This window comes from Ixodes scapularis, unplaced genomic scaffold (genome assembly GCF_016920785.2).
Source record: "Ixodes scapularis isolate PalLabHiFi unplaced genomic scaffold, ASM1692078v2 PGA_scaffold2__306_contigs__length_199485367, whole genome shotgun sequence".
NCBI classification, from domain to species: Eukaryota; Metazoa; Arthropoda; class Arachnida; order Ixodida; family Ixodidae; genus Ixodes; species Ixodes scapularis.
The window spans coordinates 154,076,981-154,102,320 of NW_024609857.1; the positions used below are offsets into that span (position 1 = coordinate 154,076,981).

Genomic DNA, 25,340 nt, shown 5'->3' on the forward strand with positions numbered 1-25,340 from the left:
AATCGATAAAGACCACATTGAATAAAAATTTATTTCTAGGTGAGTTTTTCTCCGGGTTGCTTTTTCTCCGGGCACGCACGAACGTAGGTGCACTTTCCTCCGGTATTTGCCAGATTGATTCCAGTCTTATCCTCTAGATGAAGAAGTGCCTCCTCAATTTCAAATATAAAATTTCTTTTAGGAACAATGAGTGCGGCCAGGGCGAGATCAAGTATTTTTGAATGAAGACTTAGTTGACCATTGTGTGAGACAGACACTTATATTTAGGGTTGTTCGTTTTCGGGTAAAACCCGATTTTACCTGATTTTTACACCCCGAACATGTTTCTGGAAAATCGGGTTGAACCCGATTTCTCCCCGATTTCCAAAACCACATAAAAAAAACTTTTTTTTTTTTTTTACGCCGCACAAAGTTTGCGGTGCACACACGCTAGCTACCCTACCTCGGGACAACAGTGACCTATAGTTCATTTCGCAAGCTGCGTGTAGCACTGTGGACGCTACGCGGCTCTCAACCAACCGCCCAACGAGCGCGCCTAACTCACCGTGACATTCTACGGAGGCCGGCTGAAGAAAAGCGACAATGGGCGTTAGGGCCTCGGAGGGACATCTCCGTCCCTGCACTGTGCATGTGGGACCGCCTCGGCACGCCACGCAGCTTCGGCCCTGCTGCACGCAGCTTGTGAACTGCACTATTAAGCCCCTTCGACCTCCGTTAGGTTTCAACGCCGAGCCTGGTCTCTCAGGTAGCATGGCCATCTCGCTGGCGGTCTACCTTTCTCACGAACAACGTCCGAGCTAGTCAGTCAGAAAAACAGATCGGGAAAACTTAACAGGTTTCTTTCGTAGCGAAACATTTGACCGAAGGCGACCGTCTTTCGAACGGTCGGGGTTTTCGTGGACACCTGAGGGAGAGGCGGATTCCGTGGGCGGTCCTGAAGCAATCGACGGCAATCGGACCAGCGGAGCTCTCCCCCAAGGGGAGCTTAACGTTCGGGAATGGCAAGACGACTCCAAGGTCTGCAAATTGGTCGGTGGACGATCCCTGGATTTCTTCCCAACAGACAGCCGGCGCCGTTTAATTCACCTCCCGCCACCGTGACCGATAAGCACCCGGAAGGCCAGAAACACATATTGTCGCATTCCGCCGCGTCGGCGCCAGCCGAGGTGGCGGTAGAGGTCAGAAGGGTTGACACGTGAGGGAGAGGAGTCCTTGTGTTGTGCTTCCCCTAAAGCGACCGTCGCCAGCCAGAATAGCCAGGCCCCGAGCGTTCGGATAAGCCTGGGCTAATCCATCCCGCAAAGTGGCCCTAACGAGTGGGAAAATGGTTGGACGAGCTTCCCACGCGCTCACAAACACAAGGAGATTGGGACGGGTCATAACACCGCGCACAATAGAAGGGAAATAAGGCGACTGAGCATCAAAATTTTGTTTTGAAAGGATCAGCAATATTCTGAGAATGGTGGCATTTTTCCAACTCTAACCAACGAGACGCATGATCCTCATCGTCACTTCCCAGGCGACAGGCGAGTGCAAAGCCGAACATAGGGCACCAGTACACCGCACAGAAAAATTCACCCTTGGAGATGGGAAGAAAACGAAAGACACTGGATGACTGGTGTAAAGAGAATGAAGATCTCCAGATCGCAACGAAAGACAGTGAAGGCAGCCGCACGTTAGTGCGTAAATATTGCAAGCCCTACGCTCGAATTCGCGAGCATCTAGCGTCATCCCACCATAAGAAGTTCAAGATGTCGACCCAGGAAGCTGAGAAGGCGGGAACATCTCAGCCGACGCTCTTTGATGTGTCCTGTAGGCAACGTGCGAAAGAAACTGAAGCGGACGGCGTAATCCACGACTTCGTTCGTGCCCTAGCGTACAGTGGAATCAGCATGAACCAGGCGAACGGACCTCTGGGGGAATTTGTACGTAAATACTGCAAGGCCACGAAGACCATACCAACAGGACAGAGACTTCGGTTGAAATACCTGAAAGAAGCTTCGACAAGGACATGGTGAAAATCTGCGATGATATGCCAGCTGTGAAAGTGAGCGTCATCCTCGACGAATCCCCGGACATCACTGGAGTGCCTACCATCAACACTCTCCTGTGCTACTATAGCCAAAACACCATGAAGAAGCAGGTTGTCTTGGTCGACGTCGACAGATTAAATGCTTCGAGCAGCTACACGGTGGCCAAGGTAGTCAGCAAGCCTCTCCTCAGTGTAGGTAAAACGTGGAAGGACGTTGTGACTGAAGCCACAGACTCAGTGGAGTACATGCGAAAAATGGTAAGAGAAATCTGTCAAGCTGAAGCAATTCGTATTAAAGACTTAGCTCATCTGATTCATGTGAGTGTTGACCACACCAGTTCTTCACCAAGCGTGTCTGATGTTCGATCCGTAGTGATCAAGTTTGGCGCGTTATTTAAGCATGCTAACAAGCTCTACCAAAAGTACACCGAAATTTGTGCTTCTAACGGCCTCTTCGGATCTGATGTAAAGAAGCTACCTTCTGTTGTCCCGAATCGATGGCAAAGCTTCTACAAAGCGCTTGTTGTTGTAATAGAAATGTGGAGCTCGTTAACGGAACTTGCTGAAAGCTCGCATGATAGCAGCAAAGCAGAAGCTATTCGAGTGATACTTTCTGAAAAAGAAGTTGTTTATGCGAAGGCAATCCTGATGAGAGACACACTCGGTCCTCTTTTAGACGCCCAGGAAACGCTTGGAAGCGGGAAACTTCTTATGCCCAGCTTTGATCACCCCGTAAACGTCAAGCTGCAGCAGACTTTCAGCGAGCTTTCAACGACGATCGGTCAAAGCGATCAGGCAAGAGCTGTTTTGTGTATGTTACCAAAGAGCAGCGCCACGTTAGTGAAAACATGTTCTGAAGAGTTCTGCACAAAACTTGCCACAAAATGGTACTGCACTGTTAAACGGAACGTCTCAGACAAAGACGAAAACCAGCTAACGTTATGGAAATTGGGAGCCGCCTTGGATCCATTCCAGAAGCGTCTGCTGAGGCAGTCATTCGATGACTAGCGACCTCTCTTCATTTCCGTGACCGACGACGTAGATTCGCTTCAAGACGCGTTTAACCAGTACTTGCTGGAAGCAAGCACCACTAACACAGCTGTCGAACTCATTGAGTATTGGCATGACTCTACCGCCCCTGGTCCAAATGCCCACAGAGCACCCACAGAAAATTTGTGTGGGGTCCTAGAGGTCTCTATGGGGCACCCATGGGGTTGTATGGGTGTCCTGAAATCTCTGTGGGGTCAGGCCTGTGGGCCTATGGGACATGTGGGTTACTGTGTGGGGTCCTTTGGGTAACCCACACAGCCTGTAAGTGCTCCTTTGGGTAACCCACACAGTCTGTGGGGGCTTCTTTGGGTAACCCACACAGCCCGTGGGGGTTCTTTAGGTGACCCACAGAGTCTGTGGGGATAAAACCCTGGCTTTTATGGGACATGTGGGAAATTCTATGGGTTGATGTAGGTACCCTGCAGCCTGTGGGGATAGAGCCTAGCATCCCATAGGACGAGTGCGGCATTGTGCGGGCTGCTGTAGGGATGCCACACGCTAGGGGGCGCTCTCTGTAGCTACACGGGACATGTGTGACGCCTATGGGAAGCCTGTGAATGTGCCCCTCAAGATATATTCTACAGAAATCATGCAAAATATAACATTTTTGAAAGTTTTTTTTTTTATTACATCGTTCATCCCAGTGCGCAGAACACTACGCCGACGACGTCGACCACGCGGGCTTTTCTTCGAAATGGCGCTTCTAATGCACAGGCATCAATACTTTATGTCAACATCGTTCCGAAGTCAGTTTCGTGTTCTGTGTTGTGACCTTATGAGTTCTGTATTCTAGCGAAAAAGCGTATTGCCAAAATGCAGAGCAATAAATCTATATGTTTATAGGCAACAGACAAATTAGATGCAGGACATGACTTATCTGAACTCTTATTAGGTTTGTTATACAGATATCTAGTGAAGCGCAAACAAAACAAGAAAAAAAGCTAGTGCACTGATGAGTATACATGAACAAATGCAATCATCTTGCAGCAGAATGGTGATTAAGTCTAAAAGAGGAGCATGTTTTAAAAAGACAAATATGGAGACAGACTGCAAAAACAAAAAGCAAGCAGTTTTTCCTGAGCAAAATGCATGTACCCAGGTAGCACACCGCGTCGGTCGGTATCGGGACTACGCCGGCCGGTCCTGTAACAGGATGCGGCGCCCGGCCACGGGCGCCCTTGAGCTACCGGCCCCGTCCGGCGTTGGCGTCTCGTCTTACGAACTGGTCAGTTGAGCAGAGGTTACAGTGACTGGCCAGAATTGTGTTTTTGCTGCCTTTGCTGGCCAGTATTTTCATGGAGGTTCCAGTAACTGGCCGGCATGGGTATTTTGCTGTCTTTGATGGCCAGTATTTACATGGAAGATCAGTAACCTTCTGGAATCTGCGCTTTGCTCTTCACGCTGGCGAGTCCTGCCGTTGAAGTTCCGTTTGCTGACCGACATCGTTTTATTTTTATTTTTTTGCCGTTTTCACTATGTAGTCACATCATTGAGATTCTGACCAACTGCGGCATGAATAGCATCAATAGCGAGGGGAAATGTTTGCGTTGATAAATCCTTCGTAAATGACTGTCGACGCTGGCGTATTTGATCCCAGCGTGCCAAGGCTGACGTGTTTTACCGCAAAAACGAGAAAAAAAAAAAAAAAAAAAACGCGGCGAGGAAAGCACATTCAGGATATTGAGAATCTGAACACGTACGCCACGAAAAATAAATTTTACAACGCCGAACGATATTTTTTCAGGAATCTAGTTTAATTTGATGCACTATACTCAACGTCCGGTGGTATACGCACGTGTTTGACTCGGATAAAAAAATAAAAACGGTATAGCGGATCAGTGGCGTCGCGAGGTTCAGGGGCACCCGGGGCGGTAGCCGGCCGCGACCCCCCCCCCCCCCCCCCCCCCCCCCCCCCCCCGTTGTGACGCCACTGTAGCGGAGCCTCCGAATGAAAAAAAAACAAACAAAACACGTGGCAGGATTGAGCACCCGCTTTGAGCTTCAAAAACAATAATAAACATTACTCTCCAGAAACCAGACAAAGTAATTGTATTTATTGCTCACGACGCCACGAAAGGTACGTAAATCTCCTCAGACCATGTTATTAGTAATTTTAATTGAGTGTGAAAATATGCTGATTCAGGCAGGAATCAAATGTCTTAGTTACGATCATCTAACAGAAATATTTCAAATGTTCACATAGCCAGACGATCTGTCGCCCGAATCCCGATAGCTTGTGTTATAGACATACCGCACCAGAAAAACGGGAATATAAAAAAAAAAAAACTTCCTTTCTTTTCTTTTTTTTTTTTAGCAGAAAAAAACGAGAAACACCAATGCGCTGTGGATGTCTGCCCTGCCGGGTTTGGGAACGTGACCCCTTGACGCTACGAAACAAATGTTATAACACCGAACGATACCGTTTCTGCTAGCTAGTTTAAGTATCCGCACTGTTCTTGGATCTCAGAAATAAAAACATCTCTAGGCCTAATAAAGAAGTAAAACTCCGGAGTGCAACCCCGATAAGTGAAACCAGGATGTACCAGAACAAAATTAAGTACTACTTTCCGGTAGTCAGAAAATTTAGAAATGTGCTTAATACGTAGCGCGCTATGAGCTTAGGTAAATAACTGCCTTAAAGTAGCGGTATATTCGTTTGAATAGTGGGTAAAGATGACCGCCTTCAGTCAAACTTTGGCTGCCTCACTGTGGCTGCTAAATTGACCACTTACGCATTTTCCCATTTTTCTCTCAATATTCCCATTAATATTACCTTCCTTACTTCGTTGAAAGGATTTGCGGCGCTTGCCTATTACACTGACCCACCTATTAGCACAGAGGGAGCGAATTATCTCGGTAAAACAAGAGGGCCACGGCTTGTGCATGTATAAAAATTCAAACTTGGCTCGCACTTCCTATTTTTACATTTTCAGTGATTTTTACCCGAAAGTAGGGGGCCGGCGACCGCAAAAAAAAACAAAAAAAAAACATAGCAAATATTTAAATCAATAAAGACAAAAAAAAAAACATAATAAAAAAAAATTTAAAAATATTCAATTTTCTGGGATTCGAACCATCGACCATACGATCGCAAGCATAGCGCGCTAACAAGATATGCTACGCGCCCCAACAGTTGAAGCGGTTTTCTTTGCAACTTATATGTCTGCTGAATTCGTTTTTAAACATTGTGTGGCTAGTCTCGTATTTATTTTTTTGCTACCTGTTCAGGATTGTATTTCTAACATTGTGGTGATGTTGACATGCTCAATAATTTAATATTACTGTGTCTTCTAATCGTTTTAAAGCGCTTTGCTGATCGTTTTATTGCAAGCGTGTTGAAGATACGCGAACATAGCCTCGGTAAAGTCGCTAGGCATCCATAATAGCCAACGAATGCGATCCAATATAATCCACAATCTTATTTTGCACGTTTTGCCGGTCGCGTTGTCCGTGTGTGTTTCAAATCTCCGTCATAAAGTAAATTTACCGATTATTCGTGATGCGTGGAGTGCACCTTAGTTTCAAATGTGTCTGAAAATGAGGAAGCTACTGTGAGCCGTGCAACTACGTCGAATCTGCTCAACAGCCGAGATCGTGGCACGGTCGTTCCAAAGTAAGTTCCTTTCTTTGTTCGTTAGGGCTAGATTATTCTTTCCTCCCTTCATAATGCTTGTTATTGTCTCTAGATCACTTGCTTGTATCGTTGTTACTAATTGTGCGCGAATGGTGTTATGCCAGGCTGTGTTTATTCTTTTTTTCCCCGATGCAGAGCACTCCATCCTCGCACCAATTAGCGGTCACAGATGAGCGCTCAGGCTGCATACTCGCTCCAGGTCCATCAGTAGCGGCGGAAATTTTCGGGACATGGGGGCGGGCGGGCGGGCGGGCAGGCAGGCATGCTAAGACGGAAAAATAAAGGGAGGGGGGGGGGGTTGGTTTGATTGCCTCCCTCCACCGTACTGTTTACTGGTAAACTAGAATGTCTGGAAGAGCGCGGTGCCCCTCCATTGCCGAAGCTCTAGGTTTGACACCACAGGTGGATTCTGTGTGCGTATTTGCGTCCGGAGACCTGGACCAGGCAAAAGTCAGCGATTGATTGATCGAGCAGGCCCGTAGCTTCCGCCGCCCAGTCGCCTGCAAACGACTTCATTTTCTCGATGTATAACCGGAAAAGAATTGCCAAAAATTGGTGCCGCGGTAAAATCACCCCACGGTGATTAATGCATAGCATGCCACTCCCGATCGCAAAAATTTGTGCCCGCGAAAAACTTTTTGACACCGCTTCTGGGATAGTTTACAAGCGTGTCCTTATTTTGAATTGTGCCGCGCCAATTTATGGGAGGTATATTTTGTTCAGTGTAAGTATATAGTGTTCATACCTCACCCAATTCCTGTTTTTTTCTCTTTGGTACTGCCTTTAGTGAATGGTGTAGGTTGTAATTGTTTTTGGTAGTAAGGGGATGAGCTGGGGCTAATTGAACATCTTGAAAATTAGTTCACAAAAAGTCATGGAGACAAGGAGGGTAACACATAGACCACATGCAAGCGCAGACTCAACTCGCATAAACAGAGAAGAAGGAAATAAAGAATGCGGAAGAAGCTCGAGCAGAGGCCCAAGTGGGAACGCGCTGATTTACCCATTCGCAAGTGCAGATTTTAAAACCATAATTTTCTCGTCGTTTAAGGTAACAGATCGATGGCTAATACATCAAAACAGCTCAATTTCTATCTAAAATTCACGATGGACTGTCAGCTATCTATGCACTGTTTACACTGCTCGTGTATGTCATCCTTAGAAAAAAACGTGGATAATTAGCATATACTATGAAAAACATAAAAGAGGATTACTTTAGGCGTTTATTATTCATAGCATAGGCAACCAATGTGTCTGCACATTCGTCTGTTACTTGAGCTAACAAGGAAATTGTTTTTAGCCTTGTGGCTATGATTGAATTAACACGTTCCTCTTGGACCTGTTTAGACTTTTGCTAAAACTCCTTCCGCATTCTTTTTTTTTATTTTTGCTATAATTTATGTGACTTGGTTGTCTGCAGTTGTATGTAGTGTATGTATTCCTCGACCCTTTATTCCTTGTTTTTTGTGTACTATTTTTTTAATGTGTTCAGTTAGAATGAACTCACCACTTTACTACATGGAAAGGATGTTGTAAATTCTGGAACTTCTGTAAAACAATCTACCTGACATCTTTGCCTCGCGCCACGGTTCCTGAAGCTCAGTTCTCCGAGCACAGCCTTTTTGATTTCTCTGATGCCCTCTTCTTTCTTTTGTTTTTAATGGATTGAGTTGCTAGTGTGCACCTGTCTGTGTTCTACGTGTTCCTGTCCTTTTGTCCTGGTCTTTTTTTTTGTGCAATTTTTTCAAGTTGGTCCACAATATTTTTTATTGTATATTGTACTCTGTTTTCATCTTTATACTTACTGCAGCCCTTGCCAAGCAGAAGTTGGCATTCACTTTCACCATCCCGATGTGAGTGTCCTGGGACGACACAGGATGACAGTCTCCTCTGCTGAAGTCCAGGCTTCATGGGAGACTGCCAAGGCTGTTTATGGTAAGGCGCTCTATATATTGGGCAATACAATAGCAACTTATTGCTGCTGGGATTGTTCTAACATAGACTGTGTTTATGGGCTGGCCTTCAGCAATTCTGATGCCACTCGCCTGGAATGAAAGCCTCTAGGGAAATTGCACATTTCATTCGTAAGCGGAATGCAGAGTTGACAACAGAAGTGCATCACTACTTGCATGCAGTGTTGCTGGGTGTTGTATTTTTTTGCATTTTTTTATTTAGTGTTCCCAATAATGGCTAAAGCCTTCCCATTGGTGCGCTTGTTAGCCCCTAGTCCCACTAGAGCGACAATACAGAAACAAACGACAGCGACGAGCCTCAAACCAGAGTCTCTGTCGCGATTTCACAGGCTTGTGCATAGAATAAAAGAGGCTACACTCGGATACAAGTATTACGCACGCGAGGGTATCTTCGGCAGGCTTGCAATCACCCGGGGTCACTTCACGAGCACCGAACGACTATAAACGCCTGCGAAAGGTATACCATCGCGAGGATACCGCATGTGTTGAAGGCTTCTCGGTGTCGTTTGTTTCTGTTTGTCGCTCTAGTGGGACTCGGGCATAAGTAACAACACACAAACACAAATGAACGGCAAGAGTGGTAAACAGTGCCTCTCACGTCCTTCGCCACCGTGCCCATTGGTTTTCAGAGAAGTTTCCAGTATTAATATCTATAATATTTTGTCATATATCGCACAAGGACACAACCAGGAGCTGTACCTACAATTCAACACTCACAAGACTTGCGTGAATACACCCCATAGCTGGTCTCATTTTCAGAGTCATTTTAATGTTGCGAAAATAAATAATGACATTGGAATATTTGTCGTGCCAAATGCTGTCACACCTGTTCCGAACTCTGGTCTCCACGTACTGCGGACTTTTTGCATCGATTCTTGTACATCTCTGCCTCACTTATGCCCAAAAACATTTTACTCGGTCTATCAAGCCGTGTAGTCAAGAAGCTATAATCTGTAAAACTCTTCAGAACACTCCTGAGTTGCAAAGCTTTGCAGTAGATATTTATGAAAAATATTCCGTGCTATTTCCTAACCTCGAATACTTGACTGCAGGAGCATGGTATGCATTCAACATACTCTCTTTGACAAGCTAAAGCATCATAAATGTCATGTCCACGACCCTTACAATACCTATTAAGTTTTCGGCTGACAGTGTAATAGAAGCTGCGTATGGGCTGGACCAAACTGCAATCAGCCTTGTGTTATGTGGCACTGCTCTCCATGTATACACAGGGGCAGGAGTGCAGCCGCATTGCTCCAAGCTGGTGGGTGGTTGGTTGACCCCACTCCCACTCTCAGCTTTTATTGTAGCATTGCACACATCACGTGGCAGTCCTGCACATTGTTCTGACTCATGTCATATATTTTTTTATATTTTTCACAAAATAAGTGGCAGCAGCACCAGCTCCTGTGATGCAGAGCATGTGCAACACAGATGCAGCCTTCGGTGGTGCAGCTGCAATACCTGCAACCTTAGATGGAGCAGCTGGTACAGTCGGACCTGCATCCGCTGAGGCAGCTGCTAAAGAGCCCGCTGAGGTGGAGCCATATCAGCTGCTAAACTTCCTAGAATGTGAAATGGTAAGTTGATTTGGTAAGTTTTTGCTTTATAAGAGATACCTCTGGAAAGAAGGCATTTCTATGCTTGCACAATGTCTTCAAGATGAAAAGGCCTTGACAATTTGTCATTGACCATCTAGGTCTCGATAAATGTTGCTCAAATAAGATCTCTCTTTCAGCACCATCGCCACAAATTATTGTTTTTGGTGTTGCATCACTTCAGCAGTGGTGTAAGACCCAAGTTTTAGTGTCTTGAAAAACATATCTAAGGCGACATCTCTTTGTAGAAAGTTTAAACCTGCATCTCTAACATTCTGCTCAACATTTTGAGTGCATTAGGCGGAAAGACTTGGAGCATCGTATTCCCCATTAATTACCTTTGGCCCATACAATAAACCCTTTTCAGAAGTGTGTGCATATCCAAGGCCGCCATTTCTTCAAAGCGGATTCCGAGTACGCGTTGGAAACAAGCGCCGTGTCAGTGATTGGCATGGATAGACGTGAGTGCAACGTCAGCATTTCACATGGTCTTCGATCCAATCACAGCTTTCGTGTCCAACAAATGGCGACTGTCAATGTTGCTTGCTTAGGTTTTGAAAATGGTCTATTCTTCCTATGTTCACCGGGTACATGGGAATGAAACTCAGCACTCTTGGAGCATAAAGTGACTTCTTCTCTTTTAAAGCGTTAGTTTTATCGTCCCAGCCACGCTCGAGGTTGCATGATAACCCCACACACAGGTAAAAAAGTGGCGCGCCTTGCACCGGCAACTCAAATCAGTGGGCGCATCTTCTCATGTTCTCTGTCCATTACGCCGACCGAAAAGTTCGGGGGGGGGGGGGGATTCATGAAACACCATCTAAGGAGGCAAAGGGGGCTGGAAAGGGAAGAGCGAAATCACAAAGCCAGCCAGTGATCGCACTGTCAGGTTTTTTTGAGCCGGCCAAATAATCTTCGCCAGCAGCCGACGCTACAAGAGGGCTTGCCACCCAGTACCCCTTGCAGTTGACAGCGGCAGAATCAGGGAACGTAATAAAAGAACTTGATAGCTCGAGCACCGTAGTAGTGTTGTATGGGAGCTTCGCAGGATTTTTGAAAATGATTCGACTGAGAAAGGAGTTAAACTAACGAAACTTGCTTTAATCAATATGCACGAAGCAGCATTTCATGAAAGGAGGGTCTCACCACCGAATACAACGGTTTCGCTTCCTATTCTAATTTTTTATAGATGCATTTCTACGACGGTTGATGTCAAAATAACGTGGAAAGCCTGGGGTGACAACATAGTGAACCAGGACATAAGGTCAAGCATTGCTGTGAAGAACCTGGCCATTGCTCTGTGGGGGTCCAGTGTCCTGTAGAAGACTGTGGTCGAAATGGCGTCGAATGTCAGTCTTAACAAGGACAGCAGGCTGCCTCTGACACCCAAGAAAGCGGCATTCCTAAGAGGCGAGTGCAAATTATCTCACGTTAGCGTAACCTAAGCAGTTATTTGAAAAATCTTCTCAATCAAGGCAGTATCTCGGCAGCTAGTTGGTATTATACTGGGAGTTCACAATGTTTCGGTGATCTTTGGATGGAACCGCACAAAACTGATAGGATTGAGCACACAGCTGTGACATAATGGTGGAAGCTTTCAGTAAAATTATTGGAAGATTAGGTAACCTCGGTAAAACACAAAAGATATATTTTTTTTATTTTTTGCGTGCCAACACCAGATTTATATTTTTTTTTTGTGCCACTGGCCTTTATTTCGGCTATATGAAGTAAGCAATGCGTAGGGCATTTCCTTTTTATTACAATCATTTGCAGTTGCAGTACATGCTATAGTGACCCTGAATAAACTGATGTCTTTACAAAAAAAAAAAGAAAAAAAAAAGCTCTACGAAAATTTCTTTTCGTGGAGAGAATTGTTGCAATTTGCAACAATTCTCTTCTTTCTTCTTTTTGACGCGAGGGGGTTTATGTCCTTATCTTTGAAATATTAAAACCACCGCTTTCAGGCATTCTCTTGTAATATATCAGCGAAATATGCCCATTTATCTGGTCACTTCAATGTGCCCATGGAACATTGTTAACTCCCAGTAGGTATTGTTTAAAATTACAGTAGCTCAAAGTACTTGTCATGCAGTGGCAAATAAAAGCAGGGTTGTAATATGTGATGTATATTAGTACTCTCAATAACTGGTAGGATGTTTGAACACTCTTAATCACTTTCTCTAAACTGAATTCTGCATCAGCATTGTACTTCTTTTTTAATAATTTTATCTTGGCTTGCTCAAACATTAGATAGGAGAGGGCACCATATGTTGTGTCTCAAACACGCGGCCTGCTTGGCGTTTGCTAGCGCCCCGTGCAGTCAGGCATAAGTGTAAAAAAATTACATTAAGGGTATAACCAGCACTTTTTTCTAGGGTTTTTGATGGTGGAAAACGGTGACATTGTGACGGTATCTTTCATAAGCCCAATACTTGTCAAAACCAGGAACTGGACATAAAAAGCTTTCAAATGGCGATGATTACGAATTGCTATAGAGTCAAACCCACTTATGTCGAACTCGCAAAAGACTGTCTACCAGTTCGATATAGCGGGTAATTCTACATGAAAGTTTGAATGAATCTGACAACAAACAAACACGACATATTTAGAAAAGTTGTTTACTCTCGAAGGAGCGTCTGTACGTCATAAGGGACACTCCACGGCTATTCAGTGGCCGCTTCTTCGTTTTTCAAGATCTCACCGGATCATCCTCTCCCCACTTCCGGAAAGGCCGACGCGGTTGCCCCCCCCCCCCCCCCCCCCCCCTCCCTCCCGCCCAAAAAAGGCAAGCTTTTTCTGCAAGCTGGCTTTCCCCGAATGCGTCGCCGTGCTGGGGGAAAGCCAGCTTGCTAAGCTAAACGGCGCTCTTGGCAGTTCTATCTATCGGAAGACGCTGCAATTTTCCTTCGACGTAACCGCATTTTTCGCTATGCATTTTTATAGCAGCTACTAGTCTGTTCACAAAGTTTGATACAAAGTTCGATATAATCGGGTTCAGCATCATACAGAATATGCCATTTTAGTTTGAACGTAATTTAAAAAAAAGAGGGCGAGAGATTTGTGGGGCTCGGCGGACATAGATAAGGGGATAACCGTCACAATATGTTGACCAATTAACCCAGATTTGTTAATTAACTTTTTAATTATTGATTTTATAGGGCATGTTGAAATTGCATTCTTCAAGTGCGTCATTATTAAAGGCTATTCTAAATGAAACTGTTCATGAAAGTGATGTGGCATGTGATTTTAATGAACATTAGTTCAAGCCTTACGTCTACAAATTGCGCTCCTTTAAATATTTTGTCATTGCATATTTTTCAGAATGCCTAATGATGAAGCTCCGTGGCCAAAAGCACCATGCAGATGTCATTGCTGTAATGTCGAGGACAGCAAAAGTAAATTACATACTGGGAGAAAAAATGAACGACCGGCGAAAGCAAGAGAAATGAAGAGCCAATCGGTAAATAAAAATAGAACCAGCCGGTTCTTGGCAATGGTCTGCAGTGAAATACGGTGTCAAGCATGCATTCCCCCAGAGGTTCCCACAGAGATTGCCCACAGAGCATGGGGTTATGAAACCCTATGGGTTACCCACACGGCTCCCACGGGACTTTGGTCCTACACAGCTCCTATAGGATCTCTGCAGGACCCACACAGCTCCCGTAGACCCACAGAGACTGTGCGGGGACCCATGGGGACCTATACACCCACACACTCTGTGGGGACCCGCACACCCAAACAAACTGTACGGGGACCCATAGGGACCCGAACACCCACACAATTTCTGTGGGACCCACACGGTTTCATAACCCCATGGGTCTGCGGGTTTTTGGAGCGGGGGCTCGCTACCCCAGGCTGGCAAATGCTGCACTGACATTGTTGTGCCTCGCTAATGGAAGCTGTGATGTCGAGAGAACGTTCTCTCAGCTGAGACACGTTCAAAGATCGGACAGGTCTCAGATGGAGATCGACATGTTGTGCATGCAGATGATAATGTATGTTAACAAGGATGCGTAGAATATTGATGACCAGCTTTTCGTGAATAAAATGTTTAATTTCCTAGAAGTTACCAATGCTCTTTCGCTGTCATTATTGTTTTTTAATTTCCATACAAACACCGAATTTTTGATTATTTGCTAGAAAACCCTTATGTCCCTCCGATTACCAGATTCAAACAGATCCCCGATTTTAACGCGTTGGCGTTAAGGAGCTCGTATTACCCTCCGATAAAAAAAAAAAAAAAAAAAAAAAAAAAAAAAAAAAAAAAAAAAAACGAAAGTATTATTTAGCACATTTGTAAATTTAACCCGAAAAAACCCTAATTTCAGAATGCTTCTACAAAAAACCCGATTTCTCCCCGATTATCAGCTTGCAAAATAGCACGCGATTTTTACCGCCCGAATTAAAAAAAAATATAAGACCCGAAAACGAACAACCCTACTTATATTGCGTTGTGGCCTCGTTGTATATATATACAGCTCCTAGAAGTGGACAATACAGAGCTCTCGCCCCGCGCTTCGCGATGGGCAAGACATTCTGTCAAACATAGTGTCAGAGGTGGGACGTGCTGACCACTGCTCTTTTTCTGAATGACAGGTCAGTACGCCACAATGGCCTTTGTTCTGGTACCTTAACTTGGCTTCAAACTCTACGACCTTCAATACGGACCTGTGCTTTTCAACTGCCGACGTACTTGACCCCTTTGTAACCGTATGGAACGTCCAAGCCAAACGCGAGTGAACGTGACTTTTTTCCATATTACGCCGCCTGACCCGTTCACGTTTTCGTCGCCGTTAGACTGGCCTCAATGAAATAAACGGTTACTGCACTGCCGCGCTCCTACGGGAGTCCGCGACCGTCCAAGGGAGAGTCAAGTCGACGCACTGGTGTACCACTTAGGCCAGGGGATGTTTTTAACACGTTCAAGCTGACGCCCAATGAGCAGAAAAATTTCGACTTGGTAAACAAGAGCTGCGAGAAAAACTTCATTCATCGAAGAAACGTAATCCTTGTAAGGGCGAAATTCACCACCAGAGTCCTACTACACGTTGAGTACGCCAAATATTTTGCTGCAGCTCTCCATGCTCTAGTGGACACCAGCAACTTCGGAGAATTTCGAGAGGAACTGATCGGAGACAGACTGGTCGTAGCCCTCAATAATTACAAGGTGTCACAAACTTTTCAGCTTGCCCCCGACCTCAATCTCTTCGAGGCACTAACCGTAGCACGTCAGAACGAGACAGTTAAGCTACAACAGGCAAACCTCCGTCGAAGCTGTCCAAAAAAAATAGTAGCTTTAAATGTTCTACACGCGAAAAAGATCAAACCGGCTAAACATGACTTCGACACCAAACCACCGTCTAAGGCGCTGCATAAACACACAAAAGGAAGCGGAAAGAAAAATCAAGCCTACTCATGTTGCTGGTGCGGTAAATCGGCACTCGCGAGCTCTCTGCCCAGCAAAGAATGGCACGTGCCAGAAGTCTGGAACGAAATGTCACTATGCGACTGTTCGCAGGATGGTTCAAATGCTGCAGACCACCGAAACAGAGAGAGGATTCTTTGGTTTGGTAGATGAAACGACATCTTGAACCTTTGAAGTCGCTTCGCAATTAGAATCGAAAAGACTGATCTTGAATATTGATACAAGGGCGGTCGGGACTGTCATTCCAGAACGAACCACCAGTATTTTAAGCATATCACTCTGAACTCCACAACGCGTCGACTTTAGCGACCTGATGGAAAAGCTCTTCGCATTTCGGGAGTGGCGAGGCTCCCTTTCAAGTTGAACGGCCGAGAAAGCGTCGGAGACGTTTACATCGTTGCGCTCATCCGCCCCGCACTTCTCGGCAAGGCAGCCATCAATGGCTGGGGACTGTTCAGCTCCCTCAATACTGTTTCGGCGTAGAATGCAGACAAAAACTTCCCGGAAGTATTCCAATGTCTGGGCAAGTTACAACAAGAGTGTGACATACTGCTTCGACCAGACGCTACTCCCTATGCTCTCACGTCTCCTCGTCGGGTGCCTCTACCTCTGTATAAGAAACCAAAAGAGGAGTTTCTACGGATGCAAGAAATCGGCGTCATCAACCCCATAACAGAACCCGACTCTTGGCCACCGACTCCGATATTGGTGGTACCCAAAGCGTCATAACACTGTTGATCTGTGTAGACTACACAGAGCTGAACAAGTTAATCCTACGCGAATGTTATTCCACTTCGGCGGTGAAACTCACCCTTCGGACGCTGCAAGGAGCCATGTCGTTTTCAAAAATTAATACCACATCAAGATTTTGGCAGACTGCTTCAGGAAAGAAAAGTAGAGTCCTGACCAATTTCCTCGCATCCTTAGGTCGCTTTCGCTTTAATCGCCTACTATTGGGCATCTTCTCTGCCCCACAACACTTCCAACGTCGCATGAGTGACATTCTCCAGGGTTTTGAAGGTGTTGTTTGTCAGATGGACGATATCTTTGTCTGGGGAGCATTGAAATAACAGCACGAACAATGACTCCGCGCTACTCTCGAGCGAGTTCGAGCCACAGGCGCAACCTTGAACAGAGACAAAGGCCAGTTTTGCGTCAAAAAGGTGCAATACTTGAGGCACATCATGGCGAAGAACCACGTTCGACTTAACGAGAACAAGGCAAAAGCAGTCACTGAGATGCTGAGGCCAACCTCTAAGACTGACTTCCGACGATTGATGTACCTGGCAGCCTACTGAAGACATTTTGTGCATAACATGGCAGAGTTATTACAACCGCTGTCAAGCATATGTTTTCGTCAAAACCACAAACCTCTTGTCCACAAACCTCTTGTCTCGTTGTTGGCGCTGAAAGTGATGAACGACCTGACAACCTCGACTGCAGAGGATGCGGATACGCTTAATGCAGTACATATATGAAATCCCGGGTGTCACAAGCAAAGACATAACCAAAACGGACGCTTTGTCAACGCCTCCGCTCCAAGAGAAGATTCAAGACAACAAGCTGAAAAAACATTGAAGCTTATATAAACCAGCTGTGTTGAACGCTGCCATTTTCAACTCCCTCGCTGCAAGAGCTGAAAAGACAACAAGATAAGTTCTGCTGCCAACTCCGCTCTTTCTCACAAAACGTCTGGCCAAGTCGTCGTGATCCTCAGCCCTTCCTAAAGGTGTGCTGACGAAATAAAGACCATGTCGCCGAAATCGAAGAGGTTCTAATGCATGACGCCATAATTATCACCCCCGAAAAGGTTCCAGCGTACAACTCTTCTCATGCTGCACGAAAGCCATTTTGACATAAATAAATGCCGTGCAAGGGCAAGAAACCCTGTCTGGCATGTCGATAATCGACGGTGGCATTAATAACTTGGTGAAATTATGTCGGACCTTACTCTAACACAATAGAAACAGGAAAAATGCGCTGAAACCAACGAGCTTCGGAAAAAAAATTCGGTTAAAGGTCGCCTTGGCTCTTTTCTTCGTTGGTGGGTCGTGGTGGCTGATCGTCACGGATTACTACTCGAGGTTTCCCCAGTTAGTGAAGCTCACTGGCTTTATTGGCAATGCCGTCGTCACGCACTCCAAGTCCATCTTTGCAAGGTACGGCATAGCGGATGTTGTCATCAGTGAGATTAGACCACAACTTTCCAGAGAACCTGATTACTCATTCGCAGTACTTCGAAAAAATATGGGTTTAGATACAAACGTCCCTACTATCCACAGAGTAAAGGTCTAGCAGAATCTGCCGTAAAAGTAAACAAGGGATCTATCGAAAAGGCGGGCTACTCGTACAAGACCCTTCTTACCTACAGGGCCAGACCCCTCAGGAGCGGTTACTCACTTGCAGAGTTACTAACGGCTACAAAAATCAGAACAACTCTTCCAAATTCTTCAAAGGACCTGCTCTCTCGTCTCCCAGACAAAGAGAAGCCAAGGGCTTACGAAGAACAAATCAGGAAGAAGCAAAAACGCTGGTTTGATTCTAGCCATGGTTTGCGGAATCTTCCCGACGTAATCATGTACGAAGAAGTCTGGGTTGTGGACCTCGATAACTTCGTCACTGTCCATATGTCAGCTGAGGAGCCGAGATCATACTGGGTGGACATGGGCGATGCGTCCATTCGCCGCAGCAGGACACACTTAGTCCCGATGACCGAAGCGACCGCCGCAACCGCCCAACATTGTAGAAGAACAGTGGATTTCCACTCCTGCATGTACCGATACGAGCCACACACACAGGCAAAGTGGAAGGTGTGTCGTCCAAGCAAAACGCTACGCAACCTGGCTTATCCTTGTTAGAAAAGGGAAGATAGGAGGCACAAGCTCTCATATAGCACTGCAGTCTCGTTGTATATATGTACAGCTCGTAGAAGTAGAGAATAAAGATCTCTTGCCTCGCGCTGGGCTAAACATTCTGCCAAACATATTGGAGAGCTGTTTCGACGACAGCTTGTAGACCGTTGTCGCCGGTCGTGTGGCAGCCTTTGGGATTAGTTGAACCAGCTTGTTGTCATGAACATTTGTGAACTTTGTCTTTTTTTTCATTTCATGCGCATGTTTCTGTGCGCCAAAAACGTGGTGCCTGTCGTCTGGTCGGAGGACCGTCACAAGAACCTCTCAGCTACAGTACGACGGTGCCAACACTCGATGAGTTTCTGCTTGTTCATGAGTATCCATGCTTTCATATGATCAAGGCTGAAGCTCTGAGCCACTTTTCTCCCAGAGGGAGTGTCGACCCGAGGACTACATCGCTGTACATGAGGAGTCAAGTTTTGGTTAGGGTACTTACTGTAGAAGCATTGCTGGCATTCCCAGCGGGCGATCCTTGTGTATTGGTTGAAGTATTCTCTCAAGTTGCCCAAAGCAGTAGAGGCATACAAGGTACAAATAAAAGCCAAAACGTTTAGAAGCCGGGACTTATCAGGGTTGAACAAGCTACACCGACTGGACATAACACAATTAACAGTTTAATCACACGTTTCCTCTCCCATATGGGAGACCAAATGGGAGAAATCATCAGTAAAGCCCAGAGTTAGAAATAGAAATAACGATGACCAGAAACCCCATTTAAGAGGATCCGCGTACGCTTTGGGAAGGGTCCGCTGCACCCCTCAAGGCACCATGATTCAAATTACCTTCGTAGATACCAACATCGTTTGCGGGAAACGAAAACTGTGACTCGTTGTTCAACCTTGGTCAACCAGCTCCATATTTGGCCTAGTGGCATGAGTGGCTTCCGCCACGTCACGTTTGTGTCCTTACATGTGTGTCCAACGTTTGCGGCCTGTCTCCCAAATACACGATGCGTCATAGTCCAAAGACAGTTCAATTTATACGCAACACCACACTGGGACTCTAGTGGACGGGCGGGGGGGGGGGGGGGGGGGGAGGGAGGCTGCCTTTTAGTTTGGCAACGAGGTCAAGTAGGTGGTTAAGGCGGGTTTTGAAAGCTGTTCGAATGTTTAAAAAGGCGAGGGTCATGCGAATAGAGTAAGAAACACTTTTAATAAACGGATTTGTTACTTGCCCTGCTACATTAAGATTTTGTCCGGACGTCTCCTTTGTCCCATCTGCTTAGCACGTTTTCGATTAAACGTCTAGGATAATCCCACTTTGTCAGTGTGTCGACAATAACTGTATCTTCAGATGCTCGCAGTTATGGATTTCAATAAATGTGTTCAGACCGATCTAGCAGGATTCTTACGACTGCAATTTTATGCTCAACCGGATTATTGTAGTTGAAGCTTAAGAAGTGACCTGTGTCGCAAGCTTTACTGTACACAGTGGTTTCTATGTGTCCAGTGATGTTTTGGTATACATTAAAGTAAAGGAAAGGCATTCTACTCTTCTCTTTTTCGCATGTAAATTGGATTGGAGGTTCAACACTGTTCGAAGTTAAAGTTAACTTTGACCAGCGTTTAACCGTCAATCTAGTTCAAACGTGAAGCAGAACTGAACATCACTCTGCTTTTCCTAGAAAGGCAGAAAGTGAAAACGAATTTTTTCAAACAATATATATGATATCTAATTGGAACAGCATTTGATCTACAAGATCGTCTGGTACACGTAGTAGTAGAAAATGCATTTACTATTCAGTTCGGTTGATGACGCAGTCTTATTGACAATTCTGAGGAGCATTTTGAGTCAATCTATTTTTCGCCTCCAGCACAAGGGCAAGAGATGTCACAGCGGATAAAAGAGATAAATGCCGGTCACACATTTTAAAAATAAATCTTACAGTCTTAGCCCGGGTATATTCAAGTCGATTTTCATTTTTTAATAGGGGTCCCTACAACTGATTTATAATCTAGAATGGGGTTAAGATAGGTTTTTTAGTTCAAAATGGTGGATACTTGGGCTAAACAGCGCTTGCCTGTTCTGTCTTCCTTTTCTGTCCCTCTCCTTGTGCGCTGTTTAATTATGTATGGGTTTTGTAGGCGCTTAGTTTGGCTTCTCTAGTGGAGCATTTGAGAGTCCGCTTGATATGTCCGAACTCCTCAAAGGCTCGGGAGCAGATGAAGTCGACATGTCGATCCCATCTAAGATTGGGTGTAAAAAAATACCTAAGAATTTAAACTCGCCTACTTCGTATAAAAGTACATTATCAATACAATAACTAAGGAACAAAGGGCGATTCTTTCTTTGCAAGTATAAAAAAGTACAATATTATAGATTTTAAGTACATTCGCCATTCCTTACTCTAATTAAAAAAAGCGCACGAAAGATTCGTTTTTTTAACAACTGACCATTAATGAACGTGATGTCATTGCACAGAAGGCAGTCATCGGTTTATAGAAAAATTTTCACCGGTATTTTGTTTTATATCATTGATATACGTAAATAAATAAAACAGGAGCTAACGCCGTTCTTTGCGGCATACCTGAACTAACCAATACCTCCGAAAAGATGGCATTCGCATATGAAACGAACTGTGACCTGCAATGCAAATAATCAGAAATTCAGTCTAGTAAAAGGGTATTCTTAAGGGTGGCTTTTAACTTCCAAAGTAACTTAGAGCGCGATACTTTACCAAAGCCATCAAATAATCAAGGACATTGCCGTAAACTTGTCCTTTATTATTTAAGGATGAAGCAATGTAATGAGTAAAAACCAGACAACGCCTAGTGGTTCAAAATATAGGCGAAAAAAATGCTGTTGAGCACAAAGAAATTAACTGCTTTCAAGTTACTCTAAAACGAGTTTATTAACCCTGTTTGAGCAGAGTGACTATTCTTGCTGATTTCCAAATTCAAGTTCCAGTTTCAGAGAAACGAGACTTCTGGGAAATAAGAGCTAGTATCTGAATGTCCAAACTAAACAACAATGAAAAAAAAAAAAAAACTCGCGATATCATTAGGACCTGAATACTTTTTTAGTCGAGGTACAAGAGCAAGTTGTGTATACCGGGAACACTAATCTGAATATCTGCTGACGAATTACAAACAATATTTATACGAAAACAAGGTTTATTGCCATAGTCTGAAATAAAAACTCATAAAAATATTCATTAAAGCAATTAGAAAAAACTACAGGGTCACTAACACATTTATTCTTAATATTAAAACTACAAGGAGTAGCATTTCTGAGAAAGTTAGATTTCAAAACTTCGCAGGGTTTGATGTCAATATTCGAGATTGAGTAACATTAAAATATTTATCCTTTGCGGCAGCCATTTTTAGTTCTAACCTTTTCCGCAAACATTCAAACTAGTCTACGTCTAGAGGATTAACACTATGTTCCATCTTTTATTCCTCTTCACACGACGTGATAGCTCCAACACCTCTCTAGTAATACATGGGCGAGTAGGATTATTCTTTTTTGCTGTAACAGGTGCAACTTCCTTAACGCACTCAGTAAGTAATGCACCGAATTCGTTTAGCAGAACGTCAACATCACAGTCATGACTTGGGGAAAGCAACCATCAAAATAAAAACTAAACACATCAAGAACTGACACGTGATCAGTTCTATCCAAATCCATTACTGTAAAACTTATAGGATTCGAATGTAAAACAGTGATATTCAGCGTTGTAAGAAAATATCTGTTATCTGGTAGGTCTCCCTGTTGCGGAACATTCGTAACCGGACACAGTGATGCTATGGCTAAGAAAACAAGGTCAAGTACTGACATATTTCTAGTACACTGCTTTACTACTTGATCCAAATCAAATGTTAAAGTATTGTCAACAAAAGCATTAAACAGAGTATTATCATGGCTGCCTACAGTTAGCGTATATTAATTTATGCCAGAAACATTAAAATTATCCGTGAGTATCAGAATGAAGTTTCCAAGCTTTTTTTGCAATGTGTAATTATGATTATCAAACAGCACTTGAACGGAAGAACTAACCGCTCTGTAAACAACCCAAATAACGAGAACAAACTTATCTATATGTACCTTCAACAACAGCACTTGTGATCTAGAAAGTACACAAGAAAAACCATCAGGCATGCAAAAATAATGCGACGCCCCCACCTTTTCCAGACGAGCTACGGCAACCGAACAACATTATAAATGGGATGGGTAAATTCACAGTCAAGTATGGAATCGTGCAACCAAGTTTCAGTTACACATATGACATGCGTGGAATATTATGCTACAACGCAAGCAAATTCAGTAGACTTTATAAAAAGGCTTCTCGCATTAAGATTTAAAAAGGAAAAATTATTTTGCGGGAATCGATCCAAGGGTGCGGAAACGACAGTACGAGCAGGTCTTACGATACAGTTGTTGGATCCATTCCATGTATTCCGGATGTTATTAACAAGTGAATAGACATGACGTAAAAAAACCTTTATAGCCGTTTCGTCTGAGGTAAGCCGTGCCATGCCAGAGTTTGCTAAGGATGTTACGGACACGAAATAAAAAAATCCTCGTTAATAAAAAAAAAAGAGGATGCCCTTTAATTTCCGAGAATTAGTTAGAATTCAGATTTTGTGTCAAAAGTCAAGCACACTTCAAATAATAGGATTAGTTTATCCTACATATGAGAATCAAGACGACGATTGCGCTCAATGCCATCACAAGTTACAGAAAGCTTTTGAAGACAGATGAATGACACAGTTCAGTAAGGAAGCCGGTGATTCGTCGCAAGCTTACCCTAAGCCATATAAATCCGGCATGTTCCTACGAGAACGATTTTCCAAGTCATCGTTTCTATAAGATAGTTGGGTGATGACAATGTTTAGAGCGGCAATTTTACCTTTTGGGCATTTTACCTGGTTAAAGGCATAGGCAGTTGAGATAAATTGGAATCAACCGCTGTAAGGCGCAATTATAAACCGTCATGCTTAGATTACAGAGCTACCTGGTTACTTTTTATTTTGGTTATAGCAAAGCTCTTTGCATTTCCCTTCAATGATTTCTATAAGACTAGTCTGAGTGTCTTCACCAGTGTTGGGATTCATTTCGATATCACCACAACGAATAAGAGAGTGACACAAACTCCATATCATGCTAGCAAAGAGGGAAGGAGTCATGCTTCCCAGTGTACTTAGTAGGAGCAATAAAACCAGGTCATTTTACTTAAAAGAATAAAGCTCAGAAATAAACCCTACCTGCAAGGCAAAGAAATATAAACTGAGCGGCGTGTTCCTTGTGCTGCAACAAAGCCCACTGAAAATGAACGGCAGCAGTGGCAGTCTTGAAGAGTCGGCAGCGAAAGTAGGTGGCATTGATGTCGTCCCGAGGATTCCAATCAAATAATCCGACGAAGGCAGATGGTCGCAAGAATTGACAAATGACGAAACGTTTGTAACGGGGCACGAAGATTCTGCGGCGCCAGCACAAAGCAAAGAGGCTGTACCGCCACAGCTATCGGCGGGCACTGGCGACTGCGCATTCTGCAGGGCACAGAAATAACTGAGTGGCGTGTTTATTGTGCTGCCACCAAGCCCACTGATGTTAATGAAGTTTTTCAACGAAACGTTCAACATCCGTTTCGCGCGCGATTTTGGGTTTTCGAGATATTTCAATTTAATCACACAGTTTCGCCGCCCACACCCTTGATGCCCGACCATGCAGGAGGAAGGAGTCATGCTTCCCAGTGGGGTCGGTAGCAGCAATAAAAGTAGGTCAGTCAATTGAAAAGAATAAGGCTCAGAAATAACCCCTACCTGCAGGGCAAACAAGTTGGGACTCAGTGGCGTATTCATTGTGCTTCCAAGAAGCCCATTAATCTGAATGAAGATTTCCAATAAAACGTTCGACATCCGTTTCGCGTGCTACTTTGGGCTTTCGAAATATTTCGATTTCATCACCTAGTTTCGCCTGCCCACAGCCTTGATGCCAGACGACATATAACAAAATGTGGTTCATCCAATTCTTAAGCAATACCGATATTTCGAACGCTCGCAGAAGCGGTTTTTAATTTCGGCTACATCAGACTTTATATTCGATTGGACTTTTTTTTTTTTACAAAGACTGAAGTTTTCGTTCCGAAACTCCGTGTCTTTCTATACAATTAATACCTTTCCTAATATTTTGTTTTCTAAGTTAAATATTATCAAGGTCAATTCAGTCGCATATGTGTTTATATTCCACTTTTGCTATTACTTAACGTTCCTACGTTCCTAGCAGAAACTATTGTTCCTAATTGAAACTATTATTTGCTGATATTAATCATCCGGAAGCATTAACTGTCCCACGAATCGAAACGACGTCATCAGCTTTTGAGGCCGCGCCAAACGGCACCTTACCCTTTCCAAATAGAGCAAAGCCTGTCGTCTGTAGCACAAATCTGATAGATGAGCTCCCATTGGCTGGCGCGTGTTATAGTTTTAAGGAACGAGGCTACCTTTGGCTTTCGCGCGGCGTAGTTTCAAGGAACGCCACCAGAGAATTCGCTCCATGGCGGAGGAGCGCACGCAGCACGCTGGCCGCCGGTAAGAGGTGCTGGCCTGGCCGCAGAGACCGTACGGGCAAACTGCGGAGAGGCTGCACGGACGAGCTCAGCGTCTTGCGGCCACTTGACGAGAGTGCGCGCTCGGCCGTCGACCACAGTCTCGGCAGGAGCGAAACGTGGCCGTTCATGCCAGTACGCCGCATATGAAGTAAGGGAGCTGAAGAAC

General features: G+C 44.5%; 1 protein-coding gene and 1 long non-coding RNA gene across 2 annotated transcripts in view; both read left to right on the forward strand.

Annotated features, from left to right (window-relative positions):
* LOC121836631 (lipase member M-like) overlaps window positions 1–25,340 on the forward strand; it is a 52,733-nt gene that overhangs the window by 18,265 nt on the left and 9,128 nt on the right. The window lies entirely within an intron of this gene.
* LOC115315044 lies at window positions 8,596–11,695 on the forward strand. Its single transcript, XR_006078016.1, has 3 exons — window positions 8,596–8,651; window positions 10,079–10,269; window positions 11,477–11,695. It is a non-coding gene; the product is annotated as an uncharacterized LOC115315044 (long non-coding RNA).